Source organism: Morone saxatilis, unplaced genomic scaffold (genome assembly GCF_004916995.1).
Source record: "Morone saxatilis isolate NCDOM2014 unplaced genomic scaffold, NCSU_SB_2.0 Contig17, whole genome shotgun sequence".
Lineage (NCBI taxonomy): Eukaryota > Metazoa > Chordata > Actinopteri > Moronidae > Morone > Morone saxatilis.
Genome location: NW_023339729.1, coordinates 147699 through 155783, shown reverse-complemented (window position 1 = coordinate 155783; position 8085 = coordinate 147699).

Genomic DNA, 8085 nt, shown 5'->3' with positions numbered 1-8085 from the left:
ATACAAAATATAAATTAATTAATTACATTAATTTTATTTATTTACCTTTTTTAACCAGATAAGTCCATTTAGAACCAATTCTCATTTACAATGACAACCTTAAGTAGCGTTAAGTGAGGTTTGTAAATGGTGGATTGGAATTACTAATGGGTGTTTCTGACTCAGTCCATTTACTAGAGTAACCATCATATTATATTTGTTAATTAGTATAATTATGGTTTAATCTACTCAGCAGTAACATTAAAATGAGCTCCACCTTTACCAACTGCAACATTAGAGTGATGCACGCATTAATGCATCAATAATGAATTAATACAGTAATATAATGTTTATTATTATGAAATGGACCATTGTGCATAACAAGTACTTTTACCTCTGGTACGTTAACTATATTTTGTCGATAACTTAAATATTAGATTAGATATACGATATTAAATGCAGTATTGCACTGTGGTATTGCAACTTCTACTTCTACTAAAGATCTGGGTACTTCTTCCACCAATACCTCGACAACATTTCTAAATTTTTAAGGCAGCAAATCCTCCCCACATCACAGGACACATTACTCTGAGTTTTGAACAGTTTAATCAAAGAACCAAAGACTGATTTGATTGGAAGTCTGGACGGGTAAACTTAACAGGATTTCACATGACTAAAACCACATGTGTTTATTTCTTTCATAACGTACTGATATCTGTGTTTTGACCATCTCTCTGTATTGAGTGTGTGAAAAGAAAAGTCAGTTTACACATGAGCTCCTCTGGGCTGTTAGATATGGTGGTCTGCAGCTATAAGCGATTAACAGGAGATTCATTGGTTAACATTTAAGTCTTCTAGACATAAAGCTGTTTGTTACCGTCTTACGTGAAGGTCATCCTTGTGAGTGGAAACTCAAACTTCACTGCACAGTGCACACCCATCATTTCCCAAATTTTATTCAAATGCTACTGACTCCTGAGCAGAGAGAGCGAGTGATACGTGCCGGCTTTGAACAGCAGCAGCTTCCTCCTCATGAGAAACGTGGAGGGGGAGGAGGTGAAAGTGTGCGGGGCTTTTGTCGGCTTTACGGCCCCGTAAACCAGAGGCGGAGGATGAGAGAAAACGAGAGTGACGGAGGTGATGGAGTAGAGTGCTGAGTGAAGTCAAATCAGAGATGAGTCAGGAAGGAGAAGATATTTCAGAAGTAGAAGAGGGAGATGATGATGAGATGAGAACAGAAAGCACTCCCTCATTCACTCTTCCTACATAAACAAGGCTTTAGTAGTACATCTGGAAACACAGAGGAGTGAAGCATTGCATCATGGTATATTAGTGTTGACTTTAAAATCTTCAACAATAACAGGCAAACAACAACATGAAAACAAGACTCATAGTGCCCTCAGTGAGTCACCCTGTGTAGAGCTGCTAAGGCATGTTAGAGATAAAATAAAATACAAAAATACACTCACACACATATCAGTTGGGCATCAATCAGTTGTGGTTATGGACAGTACAGCCTCCGTAACAGTCCGTGTACTTTGCAGCCAACAGATTTTCGTTTTGAAATGAGACATTTTTTTTCCCCAGACTATCATATATCAATATGGGGAAGAAAACGGGTCAGGTTTTTACATTTTTTTTTGTAATTTTCAGTTTTATTCTATTCTATTTTAAAACCAAAAAACCGAAAACGGGACATTCTCGATTTTGGTTTTCTTATTTCAAAATGAAAATCTGCTGGCTGTGAAGTACACTGACCCGTAACCTCTGCATATATTACACTACTGCTAAAAAGTCCAACTGATGGCACAAATGGCCCAGCTAGTAGGGAATGTTAGTTGAAATTTCTTACAACTTTAATTAGCTTTTGAAAAATGTTACCATAAAACATTTGTATCATGTTTTTAGAGCATGTTATCCTACTCTAAAACATTCTCTGAACATTGTTAGGATTGTTGGGGAATCACGTTCAAACAATGTTATCACCAAACATTTCTACAATGTTTAGAACCTTACACTACCTTGAAGAAGTACGTTGTGGGAAATAAAAATAAATTAAAACCTTCCGCTGAAAACATTACTAGTAACATAGAACATTGCATGGTAACTGTTTAAGAATGTCAGGGCATAATGTTCTAGCAATATTATTACTACACATTTTAAGTTATCACCAAACATTTTTTAGAGAATGTTACCCTACCTTTAAGAACATTCTAGGAACCAAAGAAAAACTTTTCCCTGAAAACATTAGTAAAAAATTGCATGTACCATTCTTTGAACATTTTTAGAACCAAAAATGTATAGCTGGGGAGTTCCTTAACCAATTGACCCGTCGGTCCGAACCTCAGTCAACTTTCTTCTTTCCTGTACTTAGATATGCTATATGCTAGGCTAATCTACATTGAAAAGACAACCAGATGTTGAAGATTGTTAAAGCATAAAATAGACATATAGTTGCATCTTAAGGTTCTTAAACATTAACACTATCTAACTAGGAAGCAAATCTACATACATTTTTAGCATTAGCGTATGTTAACAGTATACAGTATTGTGTTACTAACATCCTTACATGATAATTACATACTGATAATTGCATACATATACATACCTGTGTATAAATAAATTACCTATTTTCATTTTGTTGCTGTTGAGTGGAAACCTTCATGTTTCATCATTTGTATTTCTTATAGTTACCCTTTATGTCTGTCTGTGAGTGTCACACATAAGTATTAAAATCAATAACACCAGCCAAACATTAAGTAAATAAAAAAATATATATGAGGTAAGATTCTTCAGATTTTCCCAAGACAACTGTGAGATTTTACAGTCAATTATTGTGTATGTGGGGCATTATTACTGTTCACATTCAGGTTTTGTTATTGAATAAAAAAACACACACATTGTAGAAAACACTAGATAATTTGCATATATCATTAAAAACAGTCCTAACAACAACAGCAATGTGTGTATACTGTAAATGTCATTACGCCAATTAAGATTAAATAAATCTGATATAAAGAAAAATTTGAAATGTGAAAATTGACAAATTAGAGTAATTCCTACCCTTTATAATAAACCCCCAAATAAATGAATACAATAAAGCAATAGTTACGGTGCCACGTGTTGAATATGTAACACAGCATCATCAAATGAACCTTCATTACAAACTCATTACAAACTCATCACAAACCAACAGTCAAACCCACACACTGTCAGCATACAGTATGTCATATGTCAGCTGCGTATGGGGGAAATGTGTAATGTAGAATATTTCCAGTGATTTCACTCAGTGAGAACGTCTGTATGAAGAACACACATTCCACTGTGTCTGATTGTATATGTGTGTCGTTGTTGTTGCAGATCTTCATTGATATGAATATATGTTTACACAGAGTAAAATGTCAGTATTTTTTTTTTCTTTAATTTATACACATTCCCCCAATATATCTGATCCTATCAGACAGTGTGGTAATGGTAAATGGACCTGTACTTGTATAGCGCCTTTCTAGTCTTCCAGCACTTTTTACACTTTACTTTACACATTCACCCTTTCACACACATTCACTCTGTGATGGCAAAGCCCATCAAACAGAAACTAATGCATTCATACACATTCACACACCGATGCACGGCATCGGGAGCAATTCGGGGGTTCAGTATCTTGCTCAAGGATACTACCTCTCCTGCCTATCCTGCCGCACAGTTCCTGCATGTTTTAAGCATGCGGTTGTCCAACCCCTCCCTACAAAACATTTCGCCCATCTCTAAGCCTTCCTTTTATCTCTAAGGTGCTCGAAAAGCTGTTCTTGTCTCCAGCTGCTCCCCTTTTTTAAACATGCATAAACATTCTGGAACCTTTCAGTCTGGGGTTTAGAGCCCTTCAAAAAGTACAGAAACAGCTTTTACTTAAAGTGACCAATGATTGTTGCAGACTTTAGATTCAGGTGAAAATGCAGTCCTAATTTTGTTGGATCTTAGTGGCTGCCTCGACACTGTGGATCAGAACATTCTTCTTCGCCGCCTAGAAGAGTGGGGTACGGCATTAAGGGGACAGCACTACACTGGTTCAGCTTCTTATCTTAAGACACAGAGCATTCTCTGTGTCTTATCGATCAGTTTTCTTCATCCACTGCTCCTTGTCTCCTGCCGGGTCCCCTCAGGGGTCCATTTTGGGCCAGTGCATTTTCTGCCTATACTTCTTCCCCTTGGTGACATCATTAGAAAGTATAATATCATCTTTTCAATTTATATGCAGATGATCCACATTGTAACCTCCCATAAAATCCACTGAACTCTGTAACAGTCTCTCCTGGACTGTCTTGAAGATATTAAAACTTGGATGTCAAATAACTAATCTCCAGTAAAACAGCTGATAAACAGAAGTCATTATCTTTGGTCCTCCCAATCCATAAGCCACCAGTGGCCGGCAAAACAGCTCACTCACCCCGATATGTTAAATCTCATGCCCAGAAATTTGGGGTCCATACTTGACTTAGGGCTTCCTGTCTTGACAAGAACAGATAAGCTCTGTTGTTAAAAACAGTTTTTTTATCAGCTTACGAAATGGTCTCCCACCTCAACATCATTTTTATCTTATATGACTGGAAAAAGTAATTCCATCGCCTTCATTACATCACGCCTGGACTACTGCAAATTCCCTCCTCCACTTGGCCTCCCCTTTGTCTTCATAACGCGTCTGCAGTTGGTTCAAAATGCAGCAGCAAAGACTGGTTGTACTGTTAACAAGGAAGCATGAAATATCACCCCCTGTCTTGGCTTCTTGCCATTGGCATTGCCCATTCATTTTAATTTCATTAAAGTTTTACTCATTGTTTTTTAAGGCTTAAATGGGCAGGCCCTGCCTTACATTACTGACTTCTCCAACCCATTCATTCACCAGGTCCCTTAGGTCTCTAGCAAAAGGACTTCTACATGTGCCACGGTCATCTGACTTAAACAAAAAGGTGATAGGGCCTTTGCTGTGGCTGCTCCCCGACTGTGGAACAGTTACCCTCAGATCATTAAGACACGCCCTCCATTCTCACCTTTAAATCTAGATTACAAACTCACCTCTATTCCTAGCTTTCCTAGTCCCCTAATCCCTCTTTTATTTCTTTGTGTCCTTGTGTGTCCTGTGGTTGTCGGTTCTGTCCTGTTTTGTTAAACATTCATTTATTTATTTATTTTATTTTTTATTATTATTATTATTATTTTTTTTCACATTTGTTAATTTCAATTGTTTTAATTTCTATTGAAAGCTGATTTTTATTATTTTCGTATTCTGTAGCAGCACTTTTGGTCAGTGATAGCTGTGGTTTAAATGTGCTTTATAAATAAACTTTACTTACTTTACTTACTCGTACTTCGTGATACATCCAAAATCATGCGCACCGATTGCAACAAATTACAATGGGCTTTGCAAAGGACGGCAAACCCGGAAATTCTGGATTAATCAAGAAGAATCGATCCCTGAATATCTTATTTCTTTACATTCTGCTGCATTTGTTCTACAGTGATGTTTGAGGTGTTATTATTTGTTGTAATGTTTAGTCAAGCATACCCATCTACTTTAATTATGTCAGTTCGCCCATGCACGCAAAAATACAGTTAGCACTGCATGGAAAGTGGAAACTAATTTGGGTATAAGCCCTGTGATTTGGATCTGCTCCAAAATGGAATGGGTTCTTCCTCGCCCATGCCACACCCTTCCAGCCAAGTTTCAATGAAAATCAGGCCAGTAAATTTTCCGTAACAACAAACAACAAACAAATGGTTATGAAAAACATATCCTCTTTGGCAGGAATAAACCATACGTCTATAAGGGGTTTGGCGTTTACTAGTGGTTATCGTCCCTTAAGAAGAAGAAGATATATTTTATTGCATCCCCTAGGGGAAATTGTTTTTTCTCACTCTTTTTTTTTATAATCACACACACACACACACAACACACACACAACACACACACACAGGCATGAAATCACGCTTCATGCACATAGTGGACATGAAAAGGGGAGAGATGGTGCGAGTGACTGGGGCTGCGCGTACAGCCGCCTCATGAAGAGGTTTCGGGCTTAGTTCCTTGCTCAGGGCACCTCGGCCATGCCAACCCTACACACCTGACTACTGCCGCCCCTTAATCGCAAGGTTGTGGGTTCAATCCTGCTTCCTGGTGCCACCATGTTCGAACTTGAGCAAAGATACTGAACCCCGAATTGGCTCTGTTTGCCTGTGCATCGGTGTGTGAATGTGTGTGAAATGTGTATGGAATGCATTAGTTTCTTTTGATGGGCTTTGCAATCACAGAGTGAATGTGTGTGAAAGGGTGAATGTGTAAAGTAAAGTGTAAAAAGTGCTGGAAGACCTAAGAAGGCGCTATACAAGTACAGGTCCATTTACCATTACCAACCACTGTCTGAATAGGATCAGATATATTGGGGAATGTGTATAAATTTAAAGAAAAAAAATACTGACATTTTACCCCTCCTGTGTAAACATAAATATTCATATCAATGAAAGACTCCTGCACACAACAACGCACACACATATACAATCAGACACAGTGGAATTGTGTTCTTCATACAGACGTTCTCACTGAGTGAAATCACTGAAAATATTCTACATTACACATTCCCCCATAGCAGCTGACATATTGACATACTGTATGCTGACACCCTGCTGTGGTCTTGCGACCTGTTGGTTTGTGATGGAATTTGTAATGAGTTTGTAATTAAGGTTCCATTTGATGATGCTGGTGTTACATATTTCTCACACCACCGTGCCAACCGTAACTCATCTCGCTCTTACTTGTTTCCATTTATTTGGGCGTTTATCCTATACAAGGCGCTAGCGGATTACTCTAATTTCGTCCCAATTTCTCCCATTCTCACAACTTCCTTTCTTTATACTCAGATTTATTTAATTCTTAATTGGCGTAATGATTACAGTATACACCACATTGCTGTTGTTGTTAGGACTGTTTTTAATGATATATGCAAATTCTAGTGTTTTCTACCAATGTGTGTGTTTTTTTATTCAATAACAAAACTGAATGTGAACAGTAATAATGCCCCACATACAACAATTAATTGACTGTAAAATCTCAACAGTTGTCTTGGAAATCTGAGAATCTTACCTCATATATATATTTTTATTTACTATAATGTTTGGTCTGGTGTTATTGATTTTAATACTTTGTGTGACACTCACAGACAGACATAAGTACTATAAGTAATAAAATGAATGAAACATGAAGTTTCCACTCAACAAGCAACAAATGAAATAGTAATTTTATTTTTACATCAGGTATGTTATGTATGCAATTATCAGTATTTGGTAATTATCATGTAAGGATGTTAGTAACCACAATACTGTATACTGTTAACCATCGCTAATGCTAAAAAATGATAGATTGCTTCCCTATTTAGTAGTGTTAAATGTTTAAGAACCTTAAGATGCAACTATATGTTCTATTTTATGCTTTAACAATCTTCAACATCTGGTTGTCTTTTCAACGTAAGAATTAAGCCTAGCAAAAATAATAAGCAATCTAATACAGGAAAGAAGAAGTTGACTGAGGGTTCGGACCGTTCATTGGTTAAGGAATCCACCAGCTATACATTTTTGGTCTAAAATGTTTCAAAGAATGGTACATTGCAATTTTTTACTAAGTGTTTGTAAGGGAAAGTTTTCTTTGGTTCCTAGAATGGTTCTGTAAAGGTGAGGGTACAATGTCCTCTAAAAAGTGTTTGGTGATACTTAAATGTGTAGTAATAATAGTTGCTAGAACATTATGCCCTGACATTCGTTAAACAGTTACCATGCAATGTTCCTATGTTGACTTAGTAGAGATGTGGTGTTCAAGCGGAAGGTTTTAGGATTTATTTTTATTTCCCACAACGGTACTTCTTCAAGGTAGTGGTAGGTTCTAAACATTGTAAAATGTTTGTGATAACATTGTTTGCAACTGAGTTCCCAACAATCGCTAAACGAATGGTTCGAGAATGGTGTGTTAGAGTAGGCATAACGATGCTCTAAAAACAATGATGACAGAATGTTGTTATGGTAAACATTTTTCAAAAGTACGATTAAAGTGTGTAAAGAAATTTA